Here is a 25,512-nt window from a genome sequence, read left to right as displayed (position 1 = left end):
AACTTGTGTCATTCTTGCTCACAATGAGCCTAATTTTCAAGTTGGAAAAAATATATAAAACTGATTAAAACAGCAAAGCTGAAATTGCTCAGGGAATTTTAATACACCAATGCCTCTTATTTAAAGAAATCCTCACAGATTTAATGGTAGAGTCTACTAGAATGTCTTCTTTCAAAAGACATTGTTCTTTCATTTGTTTTTCAGGCTGTCATGTGAAAGGAGTGTTCATAATCCAGCTGCTCAGGAGGGGCTCCTTTGAAGGCTATGATCAAGAAAATGGACTTAAGCTACAGCAACTTTGATAAGACTGCCACAGCATGACAGGCTGCTGTAAGGCTGTGGTTCTTGTGGCTGTGAAGTCCCATGTTGATTTAGCTGCTGAAGAAAAAATTGTCTATTAGACCCTCCTATGGCTGGAGCTTAGGTGGCCCAGAGATTTTTGATGGCATTGTTAAGAGACTGATTGAATGGAATACAGATTGTGCTGTCAGGAATGTCAAACAGCTTCCATATATCCTGCTCTGATTTAGCTTTTCAAGAAACAAGACAGAATGACAGAAAAATGGATTTTATTTTCTGTACCAAGTCAATTAGTTTGAGGCAATGAGAGTAAACCATGGTAGATCTACCTTGCACCATCCTAAAGGATTTTTCCATTATATTTCACAAAGATCATCTTGGAAAGAGCTATCAGGTTGGCAGCTGAAATGCCAGTTGTATGTCTTAGATTTGATAAACTGCATTTTTCAGAGTACAGGGAATTGCTTTTTAACCTTAAATTTGGGTTCATCTATGAGGGGTCAATTGTCTGCCAATCTTGTTATTTTCAAGATATTGAGGAGCTAAAAGGATTCTGAGTATAGTGTCTTTTTAGCAATTTCTGTGGAAGAGGAGAGAGACAGAAGTCCCCTGACATGACATCATGAGTAAACTGGCAAAAGGTATTTGAGCTACTAAAGCTGTTGTTTCTTCACAAACTATGAAGAACTTTCAGTTACCATGGGGGAAAAGGGGGACAAACTTGTGACATCCTTCCTCTTCTGTTTTCATTCAAGGCATTGGCAAATCTTCTATGCTTGGCATTCAGTTCAAAACAATATTTAGAAGTGAATAGAGTATTTTGATGAAAGTTTGTGAACTGAAATAAGTTGCTTCGTAGATGCCAGAACATTTCATATTATTTTTGGTAGTGTAGTTTGCATTGAGAGTGATTTTGAAATCCCTGGATTCATTTATTTCTAATAGGAGGGAAAGATGAAGACTGAAGGAAGGCAAGGAAGGAATATAATTTCAGAATTATCAACCCCAAACAAGTAATTTTGACACATTTCTGATCTACATGGTAAAGATTTCAAGGATCTTGGGAAAGACAAAAAAAAAAAATTCTTTCCAATGAAACTTGGTCCAATAAAAACCTGGTCTAATAACACCCAGGTTTATTAGACAGATGCATTTCTGTGATGGAGTTGGCAAGAGGGCACATTAAAAAAAAACCCTCAATCAATCATGATGGCAAAGGTGTTTTCTTCATTAGGCTCCTGACTTTTGGCTTTCCAGCTATTTTTTCACCCAGAGCAGAAGTCATGAAGTTTTATACTATTTTTTTTTTTTTTGAAGAGGGAATAATAGCAATATGTCAGAGATTAGGAATTTATATCCAGCTGCTCTTTCAATAAATTCTTTATTTCTTAGACATAAATGTGAATGAACATTGGATATAAATGTTGACCTTCATGGTACTGTTATTTATAGAGCTGGCTTTTCACCATATCAGGGGTTGAGGGAATCAATTCACTCTGTCATGCTTGATCCTAACAACATTGAGGTAACTGCAGTAGAGATTTCAACTGAATGGTCTTTTTTGAGGTTTTTTTAATTTGTTTTTCCACTGAGTTTTGACCTTGGTGTTTCTATCAACACAGTGAGTATCTGAGTTCAACTTGTTGCTTATAAACCTCTCTGAGCAGATTTGGGATAGACAAGTCATTTTTTAAGATCTGAATTTTAAGAGAACAGCTCCAGCATGGACTTCTGTAGATCACAGAAAACCTTTTTAAAATGCAATTTTCCACAATGTCCTTTCCCAGTCAAACATTTAAAACACTAAAATTGCTGACTTTAATGCAGGTTATCAGCTGCATTTAAACAATATAGTGATAGTACCAGTAACCAGCTAAGACTCTACTATTTATGAAAATTCAGAGAAAAAAAATCCATCTTCAGGTAAAAGAGAAAAGGGAAACAGTCAGTTTTGTCCATAAATCTACAGTCCGCTGTAGACCTAACATCACATTCCCATTGTTATAATAGACAATTAATATTTGTTGCATGATTAAAAAAACCCCAACATATTGTAAAGAGTCTGAAATAAAAGTAGAAAGTCTTGTAGCTTCAGGGACTGGAAACTGGGGTCATTTTTTGCATGTGCTGTATGTGCTGTGGGTGGTGCAAATCTTGATAAGATATTTGGAAGAATAGCTTGATGTTAAGGGAGACAAATGTTGTGCAATCTTGTCTCTGCTAAAAAAGACCTTGACACATAGAATTTCTTGAACCACACACACAGGAGCTGTCAAGCAGAACAATATTGATACCAGAGCATCTTAACAATTAAATGACAAAAATCAAAAATTCACTTCTCTCTCTGCTTGAGGGGATAACTACACTCACCCAGAAAGCCATTCCTTGGGATACTCCAGCCCTTTGTCCCCACTCTCCATACCACAGCTACATCCAAGGCTCCTCTCTTGGAGGTGTGAATCAATGGATCCCAAATCATAGAACTGTTTAGTTCATATTTATCTCTCTCCCTGTTTTTTTTCCAACAATTCCTATGAATTCCTCCTTCTCAGTTTTCTATCAGGAACAATACCAACAGATGGTTACTCCTTCCTCATTTGGGCTATTGCATTTTGTAATAGCACAAATCTGCAATTTAACACGGATAATCACATCTCAGTGTCTGACTGGGCAACCTTTATTATCTTGACATCATTTTTACCATCCCTCACTGAAGAATGTATCTTCTTGATGAGACAAAGAGATCAACAGATATTAGCACTGCAGTCAATTGCTTTTCTCATGCTGTTGTAAGAAATTGGATTTTTCTCCTCCAGTGCAAATAACTCTGCAGATATTCAACTGATGTTTAATTAATAAGACCTCCCTCATTATGACATTCTGGGTTAATGCCTACTAAAAGATGGATAAGGGATCCTCAACCCCCTTATGTCCTGCCTCTTCCTGTTCCTCCCTACTAGGCTACACAAGATAAGATCAAAAAGTGGGTTTCTGAAATATGCTGCTCCCTGGAGAACAAAACTGGGTCCTAAAATCTGCAAGGAACTTGGCAAATTCACTGTCATCTTAAAAATTTTGAATGAGCTCTTTAAAAGTGGGGGGAATAAGATGCCTTTATGTTGTGATACAATTATTGCAAAAACTAACCAAAACTGATTGGTGCTAGACTGAAGAGAAAATTTCCACCTCAATTGGCCACTTAAGGGGTATTCTGTACATGTTTTGAGGAAGCCAGTTCATTACTGTTTGGGTTTGGGTTTTTTTTGTGTTGGGGTTGCTTTCTATTTGGCATGGGGTTTTTGTTTGTTTAGGTTTTTTTGTTTTGGTTTTGTTTTTCTTAAATAGGCTATCTGGAACGGAATATTGCAGACTTGAGTTAATTCTAAATTGGATTATTCCCCCATTTAATCTTGTTGTCCTATCAAGCCCATAGCATAGCACATTACTGTTAAACTACTCAGACCTGATGTAATCTTCCCTATGCTGCAGTAGTTGTTAATCTGTAAAGGAAATTCCTTTTGTTCATTTAGTAACTACAGCACAAAGCAAAGCATCTTCATTGAAAAGGCTGCCTCCAAAATCTGTAGTGTTCAAGAGAGATGTAAATGGTTGCCTGAAGCATTAGCTTTCATTAAACCCTATAACCCTGGAACAAAGGCACTCAGGAGGAAGCTATTGATAAGAACAGGAAAGACTTTTCTATTAAAAATACTGTGCAATGGAGACAGAAAGGGACATTCGGTGATTTTTCTAGCAAAGTTTAATTTATTTGGAGACAGCAATTATGCTAGATAATAAGGGGATACAGAACAAAAGGACGTCCTTATTTAGGCATAGCCAACGTGATCTAATATCACAGAAAACTGGAGAGTATTTTCTAATATCCTGTATTACTACTTCTTTAGTGCAATGAGGTGACTACATAAGAAATAAGAAATGGATTTCTACTTTATACAAGGCACTTTAAAAGGAGGAGCCTGATATAAAGTCCACTAGAAACCAGGGATGGACAGAAAGACAACTTCATGCAATCCTCTAGAACTTAGGCTCGTCTTTCCTAAAATGCTTACAAATGGAACTCATGGAGCTTAGATCCATGATTTTTGTCAGAAAACCCTTGAAATGGTATTTGTCAGTCCTCAGCACTGAGTCTTAAAGCTGCATATGTCAGTAGATGGGCAGAGTTTAAAAGTGGTTAGAAGATATCCTGTGGCTTACCCGTGTCTCTGAAAGAAAATAAAATGGAGTAACAACACACCTGGGTGGGGTTGCCCATAGCAGTACTTGAATTACTCAATTCTAATATACCTAGAGTCCCCTTCAAATACTGTTCTAAATCCTGTTCTTATGTGTGATGATAAGAGTAGCCCACTCAGGTAAAACTACACAGGAGCATCAGACTCTGGAAATTCAGGTCCAGATAGTAGGAAGCAGAAGATGTAACCTCTAAGGTAAACACAACGTTATACTTAGAAAAAGCAAAACAACAGTTGCCAGAGAGAATGAAGAGAAATTGATAATCTGAGAAGCAGTTTTAGAATTATTTATCACTGAAGAAACTTTTTTTGCAAGATCAGCTTTGAAGAAGAGATATAATGGATGATTTGGAGAACCTCAAGATATTTTATAAATATAGGTTCAAGTATTTGATCTATTATTCTTATACACATAAATCATGTGAGATAAAGAAAGATGAAAGAAGACAGAGCTACAGCTCTTTTTGCTTGCACCTTTTTTACAGAAAATTTCCTGGCTACAGGATATTATTCCCCGTTGGGACAGCATCCACCATGTAAGGTAGTAAGGGAAAAAAACAACTAATTGAATTAGGTGAGTTTACTGCTCTCCTATGCCAAGGTCACAGTCAGAACCTGGTGTGAAAACCTCACACACACTGACATGCATTGATAACTTGCTGGTAATTCATTGGTAGCTGAAAGGTCTTGGAAGGAGCTTCCTTACACTGGTGCACACATGATCATTCATTTAACTAAACATCAGCCAACACAAACTCTGGGAAGAAACACAGAGATAAATTAAAACTGAATCAAAGCCCACAGCACTGTTCAACCATATTTAAAAACCAACACTGAGTTTGTCAAAAGTGTTGATGAAATATTGTTGCCATATGTTCTTCAAGAATATTATCTATCCAGATCTTCAGACAAATTCCAGTCTAACTCTGAACTCTTAATTTCATTAGAGAACACAGAACCAGGAAAACATATTACTGGACAGATCTTGTTGTCCATTGCTTGGAATCTCTCCTCAAAAATAGCAACAAGAAAGTTGAACCAATATTTTACACTATTTTTCTCCTAAAGAAAAAGTTCTAAAAAAATTAAAAGTAGTGTTTTTTAAAGCATTTTATTTTAAGACTGGACAGTCTAGATTTTATAGGCATAGCACAGTTCAGGTACTACATAATTAAATCTTTATTTATAGACTGTTTCATGTCCTGAGATGGTTTGAAATTAGTTTGTTGCAATATGGCACAGCCACCAAAACAAATGCAGTATTATTAATATCTCACAGCCTATCAAGCATTTCATCTCCCAGAAGCCTGAATAATCTTATTCATGCTGAATATTATCCAGCACATTAACACAGTGCTATTTCCACACAAATTGTAGCTACTGCTTTGCAGCCATAAACCTGCTGGGTTGTGAAATGCATTCTAATGGTATTACACCTTTAGAGGAAGAATGAATTTTTAAAAATCATAAAGAAAAATACTTCTAACTAGTTATAAAGCCTGGGGTTGTTTTTTTTTGTTTTGCTTCATGTGTGTATGTGTGCTAGCAAGGCTGCAAAAATTACTGTGGAAAATTCTATGCTTTATCTCATTCTTTTAATATGACATATATATATTTTGTACCAGCCTAAGATGGTTAGCCATGATGTACATGTTCCAAAAGCATTTACTAACTATCTGATATAAATTTGGTTGATGGATGTAACAGATCTGCTCTCAAACATTGGCCTATCTTCCCTGGCAGAATGCTACATGGGTTTCCCAGAATTCCCTGGAATGCAAGAGATTAGAATGGATAGTACCTACTTCCTGAAAGAGCAATTGCTAAGGGCAGAGTTCTGCAGTGTGGATCTGCAGAGAGGAAAGTGCACAAGAGAAGATAACCATGAAAAACAGAATGAGCTTCAAGCCAGAAGAACTTATAAACACATATCATTATCTGATGCTGCAGAAACTAAGTTAAAGATCAGAAATGCTGATATACAAACCAAATAACCTTAATGCTCTGAAGTTTCCAGATGTAAAGTGAGCAGATTAGAAAAATTCAGGTGTAAAGGTCCAAGAAATCACATGGGAGTAGAAGCAAAGGGTTATTCTGTATGAATTGGACCAGAGATCAAAACACATTTTTTCTCCCTTTTGTCCCTTCAGAAGTGCTTTGATAAAATATCTGCCATTATCTTTTAACAATTCTGGGAGAATAAAATCTGCAGGAATTCTTAACATGAAGTCATTTGTGTTGATTGTGATACTTTTTTCTGGTTCTAAAGAATAATGGAGTTATCTCAGATAAAATTAAGTAATCTTAGATTTAGTGGAGGTTTGTATAAATTTAGCTTTTCTGTGTCCTGTAATTTCCCAAGTGCTGAAGAAATGTGAGTGAAAAAACAATTAATTTTAACTATTTTTATTTATTTGAAAACCATAAATGGAAGTTGGAAGCTTGGTCAATCTACTATTGGAAATAGATCTTTTCCAAGCACTTTTTATTGGGTTTTATCTTGCCTTTTCATTTGGCTGTTCTACAGTTATTTATGGAATTTTATAACTGACAATATATACTGTTTAATAAGAGGTGAATTGTTTGATGCCAGAAATGTTTCTTGAAGCTTCTCCATAGGAACAATCCCTGGCTTTTTTTCTAGGGAAAAATGATGAGAAGGACTGTGTTGTGGGAGCTCTGTTATTTACTCTTCCCTTGAAAGATATTTCTATCTTTTACACTCACTACGTTGAAGTGTATTAACCATTCCTCTGATGTGAAAGATAATGGCTGTATATTACTTTGCTTTAATCTCTAGTGTAGTGAGCCACAAAACAAAGGACAGGCAACAAATTGTAGAGGAAATCACTCTGCAACTTCTTCCTCATGATATGAAGGATATTTGTGTCCATTTGCAGTGTAACTTGCATAGTTGTAGAATTCATAGATTTTCAGAATTTATTCCACAATGAGGAGGTTCCTCACCTCATCTACCATGTCTTCTGTTTTCATATAGGCCAAATGTCTGGCCAGCAAGCTGTTTGTGCAATTCTCCCTGATGCTGTATTCACAAAATTTCTGCATCCCATAGAAGTTCTGAACGGGCATAAAAATACATCTGCCTGGAAGGTATAAGAGAGTGGCTGAGATCTAGTTCTTGTTCTAGTTTAAAGAATAGTCTGAAATATCCAAATTAGATATATGTCGTCTGTGCAGCCTTGTATTCCATTCATTTATTCCCTTGCTCCTCCTCTCTCTGTCTTACACCAATAATGAACAAAATGTATTAGTTGAGGAAATATTTTTCTCTTATCATAAAACCAGCCTGATAGACCTTAAAATAGATTAATTCTTTAATATATTTCTGGACATTTCCATTTGAGAAAAATATATTATTAATATTAATAATTAATATTTAATTAACCAATTTTTACACACGATTCATGTTTTGGATTTCAGCCACTTTTAGCTATTTATCAAAGTCCAAGCTGCATCAAATTTTAGCAGTGTTTCTGTATCTTGTGATAAAACATGCAGCCCCTGACAGTGATCAATCTTATCCCAATAAAATTAATGAAGGAAAGTGGGGAGATTTGCCTTCTGAAGTTACTTATTTCATTCCACTGGCTAGGAATGGACTCTAGATTCCAAAATAGCTCATTTCTAGGCATAGGGATATTTTTAGTTTGCATATATTCCATCTTAAGCCCAAATGACATCAATCTGTTGTAGCAAGTCCAGAGGAAGCCACCAAGATGATGAGAGGATGGAGGACCTCTCCAATGAAAGAATTGGAATTGTTCAGCCTGGAGAAGAAAAGGCTTTGGGGTGACCCTACTGCAGCTTCCCAGTACCTGAAGGGAGCTTACAAGAAAGATGGAGAGAGATTATTTACAAGAGCCTGTAGTGACATAACAAGGGGAATTGGATTCAAATTAAAAGAAAGTAGGTTTACAAAGGTTACAAAGAATTTTTTTTTATTGTGGTGTTGGGGAAGCCCTGGAACAGATTGTCTAGAGAAGGGAATGTCCCATCCTTGGAAGTGTTCAAGGCCAGGCTGGATGGAGCTCTGAGCAATCTGGTCTAGTGAAAGGTGTCTCTGCCCATGGAAGGGGTTTGGTGCTTTCCTGGGCTCCAAAAATGATATCTGGGAGCTAAGGCTGTGTGACAGCTGTGTGGAGAGAGGGAGCAAAGATACAGCAGCTGCGTCAGCTGCATCTTGGCATGTATCTGGGACCATTGACTCCACTCCTGGCCCTGCACAGCACCATCCCCAAGAATCACACCCTGGCCTGAGAGCATTGTCCAAACTTCTTGAACTCTGCTAGGCTTGGTGCTGTGACCACTTCCCTGCAGAGTCTCTTCCAGTGCCCAACCACCCTCTGAACGAAAGAACCTTTTTCTAATATCCAACCTAAACCGCCCCCAGCACAACTTCATGCCCTTTCCTCAGGTCCTGTCACCGCCCACCAGAGAGGAGAGATCATATGTTTATTTTTAACAGAGAAATGAAGTTTCAAAACTCTATGCTGCTACAGACCACTCAAACTATGCAAACAAAACATGACACGTTAACAATCTTGCATGCTGAAGTATAACATTGCCCTTTCTCAAGGAATGTTATGAGTTAGATGCACTCGAAACCTCAATGACTCTGAAAGATGCAAATCTTGGGTTCTCAACCCCGTGCAATGCAGACTTCACTCCAAGTTATTAAAATCTTCTGTGGATAGAAAATATATTTTCAATAGATAGATGAACTGTCCTTAGCATCCCTAAGGGAGAGTTGTCTGAACATCAGTGATGCTTGTTCTGCTTAACCAGCTAAAATACGTGCTCTGGTTGCTAAAATATACCAGTGTGTGACATGCACTCCTCCATAACAGACAGACAAAATAGATCTTGTTGCATGATCATTCCCTTCAGGCTTCTCTTTTTTCTGCAGAAGGGGATTCTGTCAGCAGAGTTTGTTTCTTTTTAAACATCTTCCTTTCCAGAATGGATCAGTCTCCCACTGATTGTAAAGGGCTTTGGATCATACTTGGACATTCTGAAGGAATTTTCATTGTGTGTAAATTTTGCAGGATGATTGCCATAAGCAATATTTGAAGACATCACCCCAAAATCATGTTGGCTTTGGCTTTTGGAGACAGACCTGATCTGTAAAATTGAAGTGTTTCATCTAGGTTTCAAAAAGCTAGGTGTCTCATTTTAGCAATTTTTTCACAGGGAAATTACATAAAAGTTTCAGATCACAATCCTGTAATGGGATTCCTCTGATCTAAGACAGACATGTGGCTCAGATTGAGATTCAGGTGATGGTTTCAGACAACTAAATTTAATAATCTGAATTTCACCCTAAAAGGAACCCCCTAATTTCTAACTTCTTCAAGATAGTTGAGATGAATCTTGCCTTTTGTCTCAAAATGCTATCCAATTTATGAGAGAGTATTTTCTACACATGAGGAATGATAACAACATGCTGGGGTAATTGATTACCTCTTCATTTAGAACTGAGGAAAAAGGGAAAGAGTACAAAGAACTCAGTCTTTTGACCACGAGATCCCTTCTATGATGTGCAGGAATTCTTATTGCAACTGCTTGCAGATCTCCAATGGGATTTCAAGGAAACAGTTCAACTCGTGTCTTTTAAATTGTTATTACCCATGACTTTAAGAAAAGTTTTTTAAATGCTGATGAAAATATTTCTGGAAATCAGCACAATGAAGTAACACTTCATCTTCCAGTAAAGACTTTAAAGAACAATTTTAGACATAAGGGAGAATCACATGCAAAAAATAAAGATTGTAACAGGTCAACGGAATAGCAAGTCTAAAACAACTGACATGAACATTTAGTTAACAAAATCCTCATCCTCCCCCCTGAAATGTCTTCACTGTCATCACCTCCATTCCAGCAAGATTTTAAAATGGCACAATAATTCCTGCAATAGGAGCCAACTTCAGAACCAGTCTATTATAAGTGAAATTCACTATTCCCTCCCATATGCTCTTTGCTGGATGCCCACAGAGGAAAGCTGGAAAATTAGTCTCAAACAGTCCAACAACCAGAGAAACAGAAGATACCTTACATTTGAAGCCTAGAGGGATATCTGGAAGACTAATTCAAAGAGCCTTCTTCACACACCTAAATTTCTCTCAGATCAACAAAGATAACAGGTGCGACACCCTTATCACCCTGTTTACTGTATGTAGCCTCTAGGATGATTTAAATTTCTTGTCTGCTGAAAAGGAAGCTGCCAGTTGATTAATAGGAACTACCAGGCTCAAGAGTATTTTTAAAATTCCAGACACTGTGCCCACTTCTGAAAGTGGCCAACACTGTGGTAAGCAAAGATCTCTGATGGGAAATCATCTGAACGGGTTCAGAGGCAAGATCTGTGCAGATCAAGTGCTCAGCTCCAGCATCCTCTTCCAGGAGACAGGAAGACATTTATTAAACAATTATGGTTTTAAACACTTTCTTTGGGGAGGGTATAGAATTGCCTGTAATGTTTTGCTGATACTCACACAAATGACAAGACTTAAGGCAATATTAAATTTAACTCTTGAATTCCCCATTAAAGAAGTTCAGTTCCTCTTTGTGTTAGTCAAGTAAAAGGTTTTGCAGTATGCACGAAAGGATCTGACATGTTTCCATATATAGCCCTGTCATTAGAGCTTAAACCCTCCCAGTGGATGATGGCAGAGGAGGCCAAAATATGTCAGATGAGGTTTGGCTTTAACAGCAACAGTAATTAATTTTACTTTTGTAATTGGCATTTGATTGGCTGATTGGTCAGCAGAGGTGGTAGTATGTAAGGAGTGGAAATGCCACCCCACTGAAGTGCAGAATACTGAAAAGGTCAAAGAAAAGAATTCCCCCTTTAATTCATGAAGAAAAAGACATTAGTTCCCAGGGAGCCCAAACACATGACAAAGGTTATAATGAGAACAGAAAATGGAAAACAGATAATCCACTTTTATGAAAAAGATCCTAAGCAGACTCTAAAAGGGCAAATGTCCCACATTTATCCTTCTTGTGAGTGTCCCCACATTGAACATGCAGACAATCATTGCTAGGGGGAAAAAAAAAGCACCATATTTTCTGTAAAAAGCAAAAAATCCCATATATCTCTGTGCTTATGCAGACAGAAAACACCAAGATGGGATATTTTTAAACAGAAAAAGACACAGTGGAAAAGATGTAATGAAAAGAAATGGATGTGGGTTTGTTTTAAAAATTCATACATTTCCTGCAGAACTCAGGAACAAAGAGCTGTCAACACCTTTTCTAATGAAACTGGAAAGAAAAAGCCATCAAAAGGCATGGGATGCCATGAAGAGCAGAGACATGGACCAAAGATTGCCAAAATTGATTCCCATTGAAATGCTGGAAACAGAAAAGAAGGACTTACAAACACTCTGGAATGGAGATAAGATCAAAGCAAATGCAATTGAGGGGGAAAAAAAAAGAAAATTTGGAAACTTAGTGACTACAAGCAAATGGACCAGGGTTACAAGCAGTGCAGTGCAAAGGGCCAAAACTAACCTCACAGATGCTGCAAAAGCAGGGTAAAAAGTCAAGGAGGAAGACACATCTTTGATGGGGAAGATATGAGAGACATAGCATGGATACTGAAAAAGAAAAAATCTTCGCCAAAGTGAATGTCGTCAAAAGGCATGGGATGCCATGAAGTGCAGGGACATGGACCACAGAGTGCCCAACTGGTCCCCGTTGAAATTGCAAGATTCCGTTTCCCTTCCCAAAAGAAAATTTCATGTTGTTTCAGGAAGGGAAACGGAATCTTGCAGAACAGAAAAGAAAGGCTTACAAACACTCTGCAAAGGAGATAGGATCTGTTGTCATTGTATCACAAAATTTCCATACCTTCTCGGTGATTTCTCATGGGCTTCTCCTCACAGCACAACCAACAAACTCCAACTCCTCAACCAGCTAAACCACTCTTTTGTGGCACTCGTGTCCTTCTTGGAGACAGCTGCATCCTATTAAGTTCACGGATGTTCCTAATCTTTGGTGATTAGTACAGCTGCAACTCCTCAGGTGTGAGACTACCTTCTGCACTATCTTTATTTTCTTACATTCAATCCCTCCACAATTCCCCTTTTCTTTTAATTACAAAGTTGCAACATCTCTGGAACGATATGTTTGAGTAAATTGATATTATAACATATTCACAAATCTCACTTAGGACTAACAGTATACAAATGTTCAGGCAACACATCACAGTAAGAACATACATTTCTAAATTCTGATTTAGTTTTGCTTTTCACAGTCTAGAACATCAATATAAGGCTTTTCATAAACTAATGTTGTGTTAACTATCTTTTGTAGGGCCCTTTGCAAAAGATAGTAAAGCCAGTACAAACATCTGTGTAATTTCTATTTAACTCTGGAATGTGTCTGTGTGCTGACCTTGATCATTACTCAAACTTACATTACATATTATCAGAAACTCTTATACTTACACTTCTAGACTACTGACAATATCAACATCTGTACAACTTTATAAGGCAACTCACAAGAATAAGTTAAAGGCTATATATTAGGATAGTAACAAATCAACAGTTACATAATTTTATCAATAGCTCTATGACTTGAACAACATTGATCCAGTATTTGTCGAGTGTACTTATGTTTATGGAATATAAACTTTTACACTTACGCCTAATCAAAGATTAATAGTTGCAATTCACAAACAAAATGCATGTTTCATCAGCAAACACATACACCATACTAAATGACAGAGCTACTCTGTCCCCAGCTCCCACTGCTGGTTTCATAATTCTCTTCTTCCTTTTAAAGTTTTCTGTTATATTAGTTGGCCAGTGCAAGCCTCTCTTGCCCTGCTCTGTTTTCCATGTAGATGAAACAATCCGTTCTTCACTTGATATGTTAGTTCCCATTGTGCCCCCAGCAGCTCACCTGTACTCCAGGTGTTGAAATCTGTCAGCTCCAGACCAGGCAGCCTCCCCTGCTGCTCTCAGTGCTATGCTGGGCTCCATCTCCAGCAGCACCTCATCCTACAGCCCAATCCTGAGTCACATCAGGTTACTGTGGAGATGGCCACTATACAATCTTAGAAGGCTTCTCTTACATGTTGTCTGTGCAGCTCTGACTTTGCCTCTCAGAGCTCCATGTTGCTTTTGTTCCAGTGCTCATGGAGCAGCAACTTAGCAAACCTCCCCCTGTACTTCAGGGGCCATGCTATTGCTGAGGCACTGGCTGCTGCTCAGGCCATGCTATTTGCCACTTCTGTGTCCTGCAGCACACACTGCCATTCAGGGGGAACCTGGCACCATCCTGGGTCCCCTCTGGACTGTGGCCATACCTTGGCAGGGGCACAGGGCTTGGTCCAATGCACCAAAAAAGCAAAGTGTATAGTGTCCACTACTCATATCCAGCACTCTTCTTCTTGGGGGTGGTGTCTCATACACTGTTCAGACTTGTAGGCTCCCAGGTCTACCTGGCTATAACTCATCTGGATTTTTAGGCCCTCAGGCTCTTGGTCTGCCTGACTCTACCATCTTATTTCTCTTAGGTCTGCAGTCATCTTCCTGAAACACCTTGGGATCACATTGCTTAAAATTTAAGTCCTTTTTCCCAAACCACCACAGGATGACCTCCTTAGTGCTCTCTTTACAGTTCTCAACCCAAATCACCATGGGATCACATTGGGCTCACCAGCTGTAGTCATCTTATTGCAAAGGTCCCATACCATCTCGGTGATTTCTAATGGGCATCTCCTCACAGCACAACCAACAAACTCCAGCTCTCTCATCAAGCAGCTAACCCACTCTTTCGTAGCACTCTTCTTCTTATGGGACACAGCAGTGGCCTATTAAGGGCAGGCCTGTTCCTAATCTTTGGTGATCAGTACAGCTGCAATTTCTCAGGTGTGAGACTGCCTTCTGCAAGATCTTTATTTTCTTACATTCTGTCCCTCCACAATCTTTGCCAAAGTGAAAGCCATAAAAAGGCATGGGATGCCATGAAGTGCAGGGACATGGACCAAAGCTTGCCAAAAATTGATCTGATCCCCATTAAAATGCTGGAAACAGAAAAGAAGGACTTACAAACACTCTGGAATGGACGTATGATCAAAACAAATGCAAGTGAAGGAGAAAAAGAGAGAAAATTGAGAAATTTAGTGACTCCAAGAAAATGGACCAGGATAACATGAGGTGCAGTGCAAAGAGCAAAACATGCCAAAACTAAGCTCACAGATGTTGCAAAATCAGGAGAAAAAATGAAGGTCGAAGACGGAACTTGGAGGGGAACAGATAACTGAAAAGGCACAGATAGTAAAATAGAAAAAAAAAAAAGAAAAAAATCTTCACCAAAGTGAAAACTATCAAAAAGCATGGGATGCCATGAAGTGCAGGGACATGGACCAAAGCTTGCCAAGTGATCCCCATTGAAATTGCAAGATTCCATTTCCCTTCCCGAAAGAAAATGTAATTTCCTTTTGGGAGATGGAAACTAAATCTTAGGGACAACAGAAAAGAAAGGCTTAAAAAACACACTGGAAAGGAGATATTATCAAATGAAATGCAATTGAAAAAATCCAAAAAAACCCCCAGAAAATTAGGAGATTTAGTGACTACAAGAAAATGGACTGGGTCTATATTGGGTGCAGTGCAAAGGACCAAAACATGCCAAAACTAAGCTCACAGATGTTGCAAAAGCAGGGGAAAAAGTCAAGGAGGAAGACACAACTTGGAGGGAAAGATATGAGGGACACGGCATGGATACTTAAAAAAAACCCAAACAATAAAAAAAGGCACAGTCAAAAGGTATGAAAAGACCTGTATGCCAACAAGTGCACAGACACGCACCAAAGCACTCCCAATTCATCCCCATTGAAATCACAAGATTCCCTTTCCCTTCCCGAAAGGAAATAACATTTCCTTTCGGGAAGGGAAACAGAAATTGCAGAATAGAAAAGAAAGGCTTACAAACACTCAGGAAAGGAGATAGGATCTGTTGTCATCATACTGCAAAGTTCCATACCTTCTCGGTGATTTCTCATAGGCTTCTCCTCACAGCACTGAATTCTCTTTCTTCACAGAAGAACCAACAAACTCTCACACTCTCCTCAACCAGTTACCCCACTCTTTTGTAGCACTCGTCTCCTTCTTGGACACAGCTGTGTCCTGTTAAGTTCAGGGGTGTTCCTGATCTTTGGTGATTAGTAAAGCTGCAACTCCTCGGTGTGAGACTACCTTCTGCAAAATCTTTATTTTTTTACATTCAATCCCTCCACAATGATCAAATAAAAGGCAATTGGAAAAAAAAACCCAAAAAACCAGGAAATTGGCACATTTAGTGACTACAAGAAAAGGGTCTGTCTGGAAATCAGGTGCAGTCCAAATGCCAAAACATGCCAAAACTCGCAGATGCTGCAGAAGCAGGAGAAAAAATCAAGGAGGAAGACACAACTTTGGTGGGGAAGATATGAGAGACGTGGCATGGATACTGAAAAAGAAAAAAAAAAAGAAAAAAATATTTGCCAAAGTGAAAGCCATCAAAAGGCATGGGATACTATGAAGCTAAGGTGGAGAAGATGATTGTGGAATAACTTTTGGTTTTGTAAAATGCTTCAGATAAACATGTTTGGGCCAAATAAATATTTTCTGCCTTTTTTCCTTAATTTCTGAAACTCTTCTTTCATATAGTTTACTTACTACGTTGGCAAACTTATGCATATGCATTTATCTGCTATGCAATAAGTCAAACACAAAGTGTGTTCCTCTCATGTTATTCAATTTTGTTTATCATTGTATGTAGGTTAAGGTTTCCCAGAGAAGTCTGCTTTGGTCAGTAAGAGATATACAGATAAATTTTCTCATCCTCTTTCTTCATAAATATGCATATTTAAGTATGTGTTTGTTAGCATTTGTGTGCAAATATATCAATAAGATTTCTCATTTAATCATCTACATTCATGCACAGAAACACAAATAAGGATATAGCTAGATATAGATACATAAAAGGAAAATAAAAGCATCATGGAAAGACATTCTATAATCCTCCCATTCACTTAAGCTCTTCCCCCAAAGCAATTACCCGATGTATATCTTCAAACATATGCTAGTTCTGTGAATAGTTGTTTTAAAAATTATTTGGACTTTTGCTGCTAAAGCTGAAATCCAACACCCTGGAACATTTTGCTTTGACAGCTTTTAAACTGAAAAGTCAGCTTTATGATAAGCACTTCTCTCTGTCTTCCTCTCCCTCTCAAGCGTTTTCATACAGTTTTTCATTTACTTCTTTGGTGTTTTATTCAAGCCTATAAACACAACGCAGAAACCCTGAGCATTCAGTGGGATTACAAGTAGATGTAAGATATGAAAACATGTGCTTGAAGAGACAAAAAATCTAGCAAAATGGGGCAGCATCCTTTTGCAATTAGATGAATCTATAGCGTTATTCCTTTGCATCTGAAATTGTCCAGGAAACGACACATACACAAAGAGAAAATGTGTTGTTTTTCAAGATAGGATCCAGAACTACTGAGAAATAACATGAGCAAAAGTTTTCTGTTTTCCCCATTTTGCTGTGTGTGAAATGCTGCATTTTTTTTTAGCAGCTGGCACTTACAGAAAGAAGAATGAACTGTTACCTAACTGTTCTAAAGAGATTTGAAATAATATTGTACTCTCAGAGAAAATAAAGAACTATATCAGTTTCATAACAGACCAAAAACTGGGAAAATTTTTTGAAGCATTTATACCACCTCTGAGTCTACTAAGCCAGACATGCAATTTTAAGGTTTTGTGGAATCCCTAATTTGGGAACAGATCATGACGATGCTCAGAGACCTGAGATAGAACATCCCAACTCAATCTTAAAAGAAAAGCAATCCTGTTATTTTCCAGAATGTAGTCAGAGAAAATTACGTATTTAGAAGAGAAAAGTTGTGGCTGAATTTTTGAGAACATGGGTCCACAGAAGTATAAGAGGCAAAACAAAAGTAGAACGCAAAGAGTCTGAAGATGATAGGCGAGAGGTAGGGAAGAGCACGTGGCCTGCAGGGGAAACTGGCAGATGTTGGCAATGTCCCAACATCCCATAGGACTGTCAGATCTGCAAGATGCAAACCCATTTTCCAAAGGGCTGCAGAGAAGGACAGAAATAATCCATGAAGTATACCATGTGTTTTATAGAACACTATGCCTCTGTATTCAACACAGAGGTGTTTGCAACAACTACTTTAAAGAACATTTCCTGGTGGGATTCACTCAAGAGTAGCTACACACTGTGACTGAACTATTACTTTAAACACCAGGAGTGTTTCTTTCTAATTATAAGTTTAAAACCTGCATAAATCATTGCAATAGATGAAAATACAGTCAAGTATGTGAAAAGAAATCTTGGTCATGTGGGACATAGGTAAAGGTCAGTTTATGTCATGGAAAGACTATTTCTACTGTGAATACTCAGAGCTAGGTGCAAGAATAAATGTCTTGGAAAGGTAAATTTGCAAGTGTAAGGAAATGCAAGATCTGTCTGACATTAGTAACTTGATTCCAAGTTACCCCAGTAAAGGTATCTAACACCCCCTGAAACACATAAGAAGATAAAATACCTTATTATGTCTACCTGGCTGGCAGATTCAGCACAGGAACTGTGGGATATCTATGGGACACCTACAGGGTCATTTGAGTGACAGTCAGAGGACAGAATGACACAGTGAGTCCTGCTATTTTCTGTTGCTGACAATGTGAGCTTCTGCCACCTTTTATGACAAGGCAGAAGCCTGTGGTATAGAACCTCAACAGTTCTCTGCTGACAAGGGAGGTTGTGGGAGCCAGGTGTCTCAGCAGTGACTTCATTTTCCAAATGATTAGCACTGAAGACCACTTAAGTGTACCCAGGTGTTCCTAGATATTTCTGTGGGGTTGACAGATAAAATATGATCAACAGGGCAGATTTATGGATTAGCAGCAGAAGTGAGCTATGAAGAGCAGGCACCTTAAATCTGAGCAGGCACTTCCATGTTGTGTCACAAACTGCTCTTGGTTCCTCTGAGGAAAATGTCAGGGCATGATAGAACAAGAAAAACTAGAGGAGCAACTTTGAAACTGCTAACTTGAAATTCTTCAACTTCTAAAATACTGTTCAATACAAAGCTTAAAAACAGCCTAGATGGTATCAACCCAAAGCTCACAACAAAGGTACTGCAAATGCCTGCAAGGAGATTTAATGAAACAGAAAATGTACAATGATAGGGAATAGTATTTGTGGAAACCTTTGCAGCCAAAAAGTAAAGAATATTTATAACAGTAAAACATGGTTCCATGACTTCTCATGTAGTTGTAGTTATGAGTTAATTACTGCAGAAATTCAGAGCTGATGTTGAAATAGCAACTACTGGCAGCAGGAGGAAATGCAAGAATAACTGGGCCTGCAGGTCCTCAAATCATGAGGAATCACCAGATCCTAAAATACCAGTAGGCAAGACTGACCTGTACAATGTAGATAACAAAATTCTTCAGTGAAATCCAAGGTGTAAGAACTGAAAACAGCATTGCCTGCCCTTAATTTGCCCTTACAGCATGGGAGTTATTTTGGGCATTCAGATGATGTTCTGTGTAAGTATTTCTATAAATATATTTATATTTTGAAAAGTATAAACATGTTTATTTAAATAACTATCTCTTTAGCAGTTAATATCTAGCTAAACAAGCATGTGTGTACTCTTTTTTTTTTTAATTTCAATTTGTTCTAGGCTTCTTCCTTGAATGCATCATATAGCTCCAAGCACATAAGTGCTATTAAGAGCCTGTTCAGTGTCATTCAGCAGTTCAAAACAGGATAAGGCTGTGATTACTATCTTGTCACTATTTTTTTGCTCACTGATTATTTGAATCCTCAGATAACCCTTTAAAATTAATTCATTTTTCCCCCATTTCTACAATCACAGAATAGATAAGGTGACATTTTGTTAGCAGCTGTATTTCTTGGTAAGAGGTATGTTTCAGTAGAGCTCACATTGTGCATTTCAACTCTATGGTCCTTAAATGTCTCTATTCTTTAATCCTGTCTCAAATTTAGTTGCTTTCTCCTTTTAATGCTGTCAAAGATATCACAATACCAGAGAATTAATAAGATTTAATTTAGTATTAGAGAAAGGTTTAATTTCTAATATAACAAAATAGTAATTTATCTCTGTAAACCAGTCACTTATTTTCTCTGAAATGGTTAGCTTAATTTTTTCTCTATAATACTGCACAAAATAAACATTTGCAAAGGCAAAGATATGCCTTTAAAACAAAAATTGATCCCTGAACTGAAAAAATTTTAAAGCATCTCTACACAACTGTGTGTCCTAAAATTATATTCCTTTCATAAGCTTATTATTAACTTTATGTATATGTCCCTACCTTCAAGTTCAGCAGTTTATATCAATTACAAAGCAGAACAAAGCAAATCTGGGTTGGTGCCTAGACTGGGATGATCTTAGTTGTCTTGAGGATGATGAATGAGCGTATGAAAACAGCTCTGCTAAGGTCTGATCCCTTAACAATGACACCATGATGATATATGCTCAACACTTTGCACCTGCAGATCTCAGAGCAGATACCACGCAGGATCAATAGCATTGTCCCTGTTTATGGAGGAGGAGATTGGGGTCCTTGATGATGGCTTCCTGCCAGACAAGCAAAATTCAGTCACTGAATCCCAATCAGAATTTCAGTTTCTGGAAAACATGGCTTCCAGTTTTCCAGTTCCACAGAAGTTTGGTGGGACCAAGGTTAGGCTTGAAAATTAATGAATTTCAAGATTAGACTTGAAAATTAATGAATGCACAAGTGGCATTGCAAAGGGATTTTAGGAGGTCACAATATAAATGCTTTACAACTAGTGCTACTGCAGCAGCTGCAAACTCTGTTTAAGTGTCCATCCAGGAATATTATCCACATGCATCATGAAAGGGAGACCCCTGACCAGAAGGTCTTGAACTCTGAGTGCACAGAATGGGGCACTAACAAAGCATTATTGAGCTTGCAATAACTGATTTGAACACTAACCATAGTGCCCTCCTATTCAAGTCAATTTTTAGCGCCTTTTTTGAAAGGTGTGATGACAGAGGTGATGTTAGAATTTCCTTCTCCAATAACATTTATAAGAGAACTCGTTGCTTGCTATCTGAGTAAAAAATTGAAATAATATTTACAGCTTGAAATATTTCCTTGGTTGAATAATTGCTGATGCCAAAGTTTAAGAAGGTAATAAGTTTAATAGACCACTTTTGTCTATGAATGTCTGAGTGTTTTGCATGCTGGAAATTAAAGATTTCTTTTATTTCCCATAAAACAGTTAAAACAAATATCTTCTGTCAGAAACGTCTTCTCCCAACTTCAATTAAACTTCAGAATGACTTTCATGCATCAGAGACTGCACTGAAAAATCAGTCAGTTCTATCTTCTCCACAGCAGCTTTGTACTGCCACATATGGCCAACATTGATTCTTCAGGCACTGCAGAGAATTTCCCTACATTTTTCAATTTTCTGGCAATTGCACCTTTAACTGACAGTGAAATTATTATGGCTTTTGCTGTCATCTAAACTTTATTCAAAGTACTTAATATATCCCAATTTACTCAGTGTTAAAAAATCTTGTCTAATTTTGTCTTGACACTAACGGATTACTTCCCACATGCTCTTCAGTAAAACAGTCCACACAGTAATTTATTTTCTATGGCTTTGTTATTCTAAAAAACACAGTTAGTCTGGATTTGAAGTTTTGTGTGCAAATCTCTCAATGAATTGAACAGTATCATTCTTCATTGACTCTGGATTAACAGCAGCATCAAGGCTTGAATCCATGTGGATGTGACTTTGGTGTTAACATAAATTTTAAATTCAAAATTATGAAGTGAATTCTAAAGTGAATTTTACCAAAACTAATCAGCAATCTTGTTGCAAACTAAGGGTGACCATTCATTATACTAGTTGGAAATGGTTTATCACATACAAAAGACTTTTCAGACAGATCCAGCAAGAACAGAATTTCTCTCGAGACATTTATTCCTATTATCCTTCACTCCCCAAAGGAAAGCTATCAGCCAGTGACCCTGAAGTATTTTATCATGGATGGCAGATCAAACACTTGCTCAGCTGTGTTGGTGATGATATGTTTGCTCTTCAGTCCCCTCTTTAAGAATATCCTCAAAAGGCTGAATGGTGATAATTCTCAGGGAAGTGAAGAATGGCTGTAATAAGTGGCTATTGAGCAAGTCCTGTTCTTAAATCCACTTTCCTAACCCAGAGCAGATTCAAGTCCTAAGAACTTAACATCAGTGAAGGACAAACACTGCTGTGTTTACTGCACTAAATTCAACTGATACACAGTTCTTCATTTCCTGCAGTTAGAACAGATCTCCCTCGTGAGTCTGGGCAAACTCTAATAGGTCCCTCCTCTACACAATAATACTTCTTCACGAGGTGAAGAATTATCTTTTTTTTCTTCTTCTTCTTCTTTCTTTCTTTAAGCCCAGAGCAGGAGGAAGCCTAGCAGTCTCCTCTCAAAACTCTTAAGTGCAGAGTGGACAGCCCACACTTTGTTCCACAGCTCCATATCTCACCACTTAGGATCCTAAAGCTGCTTTTCCTAAAGCCACGTGGCCATTTTCAGCCTGGCTGACAGGTGCTTTCAGGCTGGGAGAGACAGAATGCTTTGTACAGCATCCAGAACTGGAATACTGCTCGATTGAATACTGCTCGATTGACCCTCTAGGTTTCTTCATGGGACAAACAGCAGCAATTAGCATCCAGTAAATAAATAAACAACCAACCAAATAACTAACTAACTAATTAAATAAATAAATAAATAAGTAAATAAATATAGCTGAGAGCTTCAGATCACAGAATCACAGAATGGTTTGGGTTTGGAAGGACCTTAAAGATCACCTAATCCAATCTGCCTACCATGGGCAGAAATACCCTCCAGTAGAGCTCAGAGCCGCATCCGAGCTGTCCTTGAATACTTCCAGGATGGAACATCACCGGCGTGCACGGAGAGCTCGGCCAGCGGGGCGGCAGCCGCTGAGGAGGCCCCGTTTCCCGGCAGCATTCCCGCCTGGAGCGGCCGGCGTGCCGCCGCTCCCGCCGCCGCCAGGTGGCGCCGCCGCCCCGAGGGACGCGGGGGGCGCCCGGCCGGGCCCGCCGTGGCTGCGGGCGCCCGCGATGGGCCCCGGGGGACACCCCGGGCACACGGGGACCCCGAGGGACACCCCGGGCACACGGGGACCTTGGGGGCCCCCTGAGCACACGGAGACCAGAGGGACACCCCGGGCACCGCTCCTACCCCGCCACACCGCTGCGAGCTGCCGTGCGTCAGGGCGCTTCGGCAAAGCCCGCTGCCAGCTGCACGCTGGCCTCGGGCCGGGACAAGCTGAGGGAAATTTCCCTGGAAAGCATCGAAGGGAGTTTAGTTGAAATAAATAAAATAATTAGAAACGAGACCAAAAATTCCTCCCATCTAATATTCTGTTTGGATGTTTTTTAAATGAAAATCTAGCCGTGTCCTGGGGTGCCTCAGGCAGCAGGGATGCCAGCTGGTCAGAGGACCTGATCGTCACTCTCCTTGAGCCCTCTTTGCAGTTTTGAACATTTCAATACGAGAGGGATATAAAGCCATTAGAGAGCTCCTCCAAAAGAGACCTACAAAGATGATGAAAGGTCTAAGACAGAAGCCATGTGAGGAGTGGCTGAGTTCACTTGGTTTGTTTGGCTGGAGGAGACTGAGGGGAGACCTCCTTGTGGTCTGTTCCTCAAGAAGGGAAGGGGAGAGACAGGCACTGATCTCTTCTCTCTGCTGACCAGTGACAGGAGTAGAGGAAATGGCCTGAAGCTGTGTCAGGGGATGTTTAGGCTGGATATTAGGAAAAGATTCTTCACCCAGAGGGTGGTTGGGCACTGGAATAGAGTCCCCAGGGATGTGCTCACAGCATCAGCCTGACAGAGTTCAAGAAGTGTTTGGACAATGCTCTTGAGCACATGGTGTGATACTTGAGGTTGTCCTGTATAGGAGTTGTACTTGATGATCTTTGTGAGTCCCTTCCAACTCAGGATATTCCATGAATCTCTGATCTTCAAATTCATATTTAAGAAAAGAACTTTAATTCTTCATGAAGGAAAGGTCATCGTATGTGCCTATAATGAATGTGAGAGAGATAGATGAATAAACAAAAATCAAACAAGGGGAAATCATTATCCATTAGACACCACAGAATGACTTTGGCACGTGCATGTTCCAAGTTTGCCTAATGGAAAGTTTGTTAATATGAGCAGCTGGGATGTCAGGCTCTCTCCCATCTCAAGCACTGCTGAAGTCTGGGAAGGATGCTGTAAACAGGGCCAGCTTGTCATTGTAGTCCCATAACCAGAACTGATAAGAACTAAGTGCAAACTATTAGGAAGTACTGTCATTCTCCTTCAAACCTGGGCTCTTTTGATTTGGTGTGCTTGGGCACCAATGCTCAAGGTCAGCTTTTCAATGATGCCTTCCTTTTGTTCATCTGAGGACAAAAGCACAGACCCTTGGGAGTGATATTCTGTGCTAAATTGTATCTCCTGACAATATTAATAACAGTCTATGAAATGTCAGTTGATGCTCACTGAAATTGTACGCAAATATTAAGCTGAAACATTCACCCGATCTTTCATTCATCTGTTCCAGGGAAATGTCATTGGTGAAATGCTAATGGAATGTGACAAAATACTTAAGCCAGAAAACTCATGAGGCAAATTAAGGCCACTTGACTTTTTCCCAACCAGTCTAATAGCTACTGAGGCACTGGCAGAGCCAGAGGAAGATTTTGTGTTGCTCCAGGGACATCACAGTATGGTCTGTTGAAAATAGCTTTATGATTCCTGTCTGACCTCAGGTTTCCAACCCCTTTTGTGAGATAGTATGAAAAGTAAAGCTTCTTAAAGGGAAGAAAATTGAAACAAGTACTGGGGAGATTTTGTAAATGATCTGTAAATCTTGCTTGTGGCTCCTGTGGCCATTCCAAATTTCCACAGTCATTTAAAAGTAGGAGAAACAGCTTCAGTTTGTGAGATGAACTTCAAATAACAGGCATTGCAAAATCTCCCTCAGCTACTTTACTTCCACAGTCTCCCCTGGGTATTTTTTTCAGGTGTATAACAGATCTCTTTCCATATCTAACATTAAATACAGATGTATTTCAAAGGAATAACAAATTTCAGTTAAATTTGTCCTAGATTAGAGTCCAGTCCAGTCCATTGCTTCTGATCTGATAGAGAACAGGAAGTACGCCATCCATCCCAAAATATTCACATGTTGTAAAAGCAAACATGAAGAGAGAAAAAAGCACTTTCCCCACAGTATTAAATTTTGAAAGGAATGATTCTGAAAGGTGTCCACAAGAAGCAGAAGCAGACTCAAAGATAAAAGCCAACACTGTGTGCATTTGTACCAGGTACAGAAGAGGTGGATCAGAGGAACCAAGCAGGCACAGAGACCTCCATTTATGTCTTGCAGTGAAACAGAATACAAATGAATCTTGGCATCAGTCGGAAAGTCTGAAGATAATCTATTCAAAGACAAAAAAAAAAAAGACCCCAAAACCCACAAAATATCCACAGCAGGAACAGATGAGCTTGTATGTGGGAAATAAGAAAAATTCCACCTTGGAGTCTGGTACAATTAGTAAAAATCATTAGTTACAAAGCAAGATAACTTGAAAGATGGAAACTAACAGTAGATTCTGCTAAATCTGCACCTGGAAACACAAGTAAGGACCTTCAAACACACAAGAAAATGGCCTTTATCTGTATCTCTAAATATTTTTGTGATGTAATAATGAGAAAAAATATTTCAACATCATTGACATCAAGATCAAATAATCAAAGCCAAGAATAAGTATTTCTGGGTATGGAGGTGGTCATAACATTTATAAAGGAGACACAAAAAAGA

Source organism: Molothrus ater, chromosome 5, assembly GCF_012460135.2.
Source record: "Molothrus ater isolate BHLD 08-10-18 breed brown headed cowbird chromosome 5, BPBGC_Mater_1.1, whole genome shotgun sequence".
Classification (NCBI taxonomy): domain Eukaryota; kingdom Metazoa; phylum Chordata; class Aves; order Passeriformes; family Icteridae; genus Molothrus; species Molothrus ater.
Note: the sequence above shows the minus strand (reverse complement) of the source record.